At 38.6% G+C, this 4388-nt stretch overlaps 1 long non-coding RNA gene across 1 annotated transcript; it reads right to left on the bottom strand.

Annotated features, from left to right (window-relative positions):
• Positions 1-2476: 2476 nt before the first annotated feature.
• On the bottom strand, positions 2477-4163 carry LOC123064830 (uncharacterized). Its single transcript, XR_006430823.1, has 3 exons — positions 3676-4163; positions 3318-3439; positions 2477-3146 (listed from the first exon to the last, which is right to left on the bottom strand). It is a non-coding gene; the product is annotated as an uncharacterized lncRNA (long non-coding RNA).
• Positions 4164-4388: the final 225 nt, after the last annotated feature.

The raw sequence follows: 4388 nt of genomic DNA, 5'->3' as shown, positions 1-4388 counted from the left end.
TATGGACTGAAGCAAGCTCCAAGGGCATGGTATTCTCGTCTAAGTCAGAAATTGCAAGCACTTGGTTTTGTTCCTTCTAAGTCTGACACTTCACTGTTTATTTATAACAAGTCAAATACATGCATATTTGTACTTATATATGTTGATGACATCATTGTTACTAGTTCATCCAATGAAGCAGTGACATCATTACTAAAGGACTTAGGGTAGGAATTTGCTTTGAAGGATCTTGGAGACTTGCATTTCTTTCTTGGTATTGAAGTAAAAAGAGATCATGATAGCCTCCACCTCTCACAGGAAAAATATGCAACTGATCTTCTCAGAAAGGTTAACATGCAGAATTGTAAGTCAGCACCAACACCTTTGTCCAGTACAGAAAAATTATCTCTTACAGATGGAGAACTCATGAATCAAGAGGATGGCACAAGATACAGAAGCATAGTAGGTGCACTTCAGTGCTTGACCCTTACTAGACCTGACGTCTCATTTGCTGTAAACAAGGTATGCCAGTTTCTTCATGCACCCACTACCACTCATTGGACAGCTGCAAAACGCATATTGAGATACATTAAAGGTGCTCCAGATACTGGGTTGACATTCAGGAAGTCATCGTCCACTCTTGTTAGTGCCTTTTCTGATTCTGACTGGGCAGGGTGTGTAGATGACAGAAGGTCTACTGGTGGTTTTGCAATATTTTATGGTTCAAATTTGATCTCTTGGTATGCAAAGAAACAAGCTACAGTTTGCAGGTCAAGTACAAAAGCAGAATATAAGGCCCTAGCAAATGCTACAGCGGAGATTATTTGGGTGCAGTCTATGCTTAAGGAACTTGGAGTACATAATGAACATGCTCCAATTTTATGGTGTGATAATCTTGGTGCGACATACCTTTCTGCCAATCCAGTCTTCCATGCAAGAACTAAACACATTGAGATAGACTTTCATTTTGTTAGAGAACGAGTTGCAAATAAACAACTTGAAATCAGATTTGTCCATTCTAAAGATCAGGTTGCGGATGGATTTACAAAGGCATTGCCCACACGAAGCTATGAAGCATTCAAGCATAATCTCAACCTATCACGGTTGTGATTAAGGGAGGGTGTTAACAATCATTGAGATATGGTAGAGGCCCACCTGGAGAGTCCTACAAGTTATAGTTAGACTAGAGATAGAATAGGAAGTCCGTTATTCAAACCTTATTGTATTTCTTTCTATCTCTTCATGCCTTGACTTGTAATCCAAACTATGTATGCATCCAGGGATATGCCCCTGCCATATAACACGCACGCGTCCCCTCGAACAAGGGCAAGACACTTCGATCCATCTTACATTATCAACACCGTCTAGTCATGTGCAATGTAAACTTTAATGCCAATATAACAATCTCAATTCCAGATTTGATGTCATTTTAGATTTAAACAAATTAACCATGGAAGGGGTTAATGCTGTTATCACACAAGCACGACATAAGCTGCTTAATTGGACATGTCCCTATATATGCAAACATCAAGGCCTACTATTTACTCTCAATGCCAACTTAACATTTCTATTCCAGATTTGATTTGATTTTACATTTTAAATAAATTAACCATGGTGGGGTTTAATGCTGCTATGTGCTATCACACAAGCACGTCATAAGTTGCTTATTTGGATATGTCCCTATATATGCAAACATCAAGGCCGAATACTAAAGGGAGCCCCAAATGGTCATTGCAATGAAAGGAAATCTGACAAAGAAAAAGATAGTATACCAGGAGGCATTGGTTCAACAAAACACATGCGTGCAATCAGGGCGCAGTTAGTAGGAGGAAGGAATCATCCTTCCCATGGCGCCTCATAATTTTCCTCTTGTTTTCTTCTTGCTGACTTGATCGATCTTTTCTTACTAACAACATGACCAGTCTTCCCCATAACTTCCTTTGTTCCTCAATCTTGTTAGCAGGACAGCGGAATGATCCATGAAATCAAAGCCCTGCCATGTCCCGCCTGTTTCCAAATATGTCTATCAGATAATTAAGCTACTTGAACATGTAAATAATCTATAACAAAAATAAATAAATAACTATGTTAATGAGTTCCAAGGAATGAAGAATATTACAAAATAAATAACTATAACATCACATGAATGTAGCCAGATGAGTATATTCCCAGTTTTATTAGAAGCATAAATTAGGTGAGAACCTTTCAGAGCTGTAATGTAAGTACTAATTATGCATTTCAGAACAAAAGTGAGCTGGTCTTTCAGCCATAGTTACTACCATACAGAAGTTGAAGAAATCGCTATATGTACAACAGTTTTGGCAAGACAAAATTCAGGCCTAAATATGCAATATCCCAACCCCTTGATATTTCTGGAAATCTACATCTCACAACGACTAAATATTACTACAGTACATGGCAAAAGTTCGCATCAGACATAAGGTAGCCATGTAAGCATCACTACTTAATATCAGGAAATTGTGGCATCAGAGATCAAAATAGAGTACATTTTCTTAGCCCAGATGATTCCATTGGTAAGCATCCAGTAGACAATGCTACTACCCAATCCAGTGCGGGATTAACTGATTAACAACTATGGAGAAAAACATACAAAATGGAAAAACATTATGGGCAGAGAACAGACAGCAGCTCACCTAGGCTCTTGGAGAGTGCCGAGGAGGCGAGGCACCTACTGCACAGTAGGGTGAATCAGAGGATGGAAAAGAGGTGCAGCAGGGTGAATCAGAAGAGGCGAGGCACCTACTGCCAGCCGCACCCCATACAGTACGTTTTAACTAACCCGGTGACAGACATCATATAAAAGCAGGTGAAATGCAAAGAGAATAGATAGGTACATTTGACTGGTAATAGACAGTATTCACTTAGAAGTGATGATCGTCATGATATACAAACTTAGGTTAGATGCACACGTAACTAATCCAAGCGTCGAACATATACAGAGCAAAATTTTAAAGCAAAGCAATTTTTTGTGCGGAAACAACTACCATTTTGTTTGCTGGTTTGCATTATTTAACTCACCCATTTCTCCATCATTAACACTTTTTACCAGAGTAAATGACCGAATCAATAAGATACAAAACTTAAGATGGGTTTTAGACGTCGATAACATATCAGATAGTCCTGTTGCCTTTGACTTAATCAAATGTCTGCAAAGAAGCAACAAAGAATCACATTAGTGGCTGCTACACAAGCGAGTAGAATGATAGTACTGACAAATGTAGCCAATGGCCAATATCTACAGATACTAATCGCAATCACAATTTATTCTGGGCGTTACTTGATCAGCACGAACATGTGGGAAGAAAGTGGCAGCTCACCTATGTCATGGAGAATAAAAAATAGTAGGAGATCTTCCCTTCCCGTAGTATGAACTTGCTGCCGCTGCCTTGCACCTTGATGCGTCGCCACTGCAACCAGCCAATTAACAGGAGGTATCAATCTGCATCCGCAAAAGCACATGTTGTTTATACAGCTTCAATAATATCTAAAAGAAAGACCATTATGCTGATTGCAACAGCAACAAAGTGTAGTGTTTTGAATCAGATAAAGAATAACTTGTATACTATACTAAGCCATAAATATGAATAATTTCAGAATTGAGCGAGTGCACCAATGCTCTATTTATCAGTGTATAGAAAGCTTATTTCTATTTGTGGTAAATTTATAACTGTCTACCTGAATCAGTGTTGTTACAGAAGCATATATGATCCAAGCAGGACATATTTGCTTGGCATATCCACTTGTGTCATTACTCTTGCTAGCATAGGACTGGATGCTGAAGAGAATAACCATGATAGATCACACAGGACAATCATTCCCAATGAGAATGGTACGAAAGCCACAAAATTGAGAAATACAGCATTGATGTCCAAACCCTGAAGAAAAACATATACATGGCTCAACTTGCTCTAATTAATTAGTGGGATGGATGAAGAGTTAGAAAATAAAGGAACAACAAATTGGTGAAGTTAGGCCTGAATATAAACACAAGAAAAAGCAAGCAAGAACAAATAACTTCTATATCACGGCTCAACTTGCTCTAGCTAATTAGTGGGATGGATGAACTCAGCATGTCTCCAAGAACAACTACAGACTGGATCCAGCTACAATCATCCCTGAAAACTGATACTTAGAAAACATTATAATGAACAATGTCCTTCAAAACTTGAGCTACGCCTAAAAATAATCATGTTACATCAGACATCTTGTGGGCTGCTAAGAGGATCACGTAAGTGAAGTAACAGAGAGCTTTGTTCTTTGGTAATCTCTCATGTGGCCATTAATCAATCATATATTAGCTGCGGCAAAAGAGCTATGCACATTATCTACTCTACTAATCTACTTCTCTACCTAGACCAGTCCACCAATCCTATGAAACTTCATCAATT

Source organism: Triticum aestivum, chromosome 3B, assembly GCF_018294505.1.
Source record: "Triticum aestivum cultivar Chinese Spring chromosome 3B, IWGSC CS RefSeq v2.1, whole genome shotgun sequence".
NCBI classification, from domain to species: Eukaryota; Viridiplantae; Streptophyta; class Magnoliopsida; order Poales; family Poaceae; genus Triticum; species Triticum aestivum.
The sequence above is the reverse complement of the archived record's forward strand: the minus strand, read 5'-3'. Positions and strand labels throughout refer to the sequence as shown.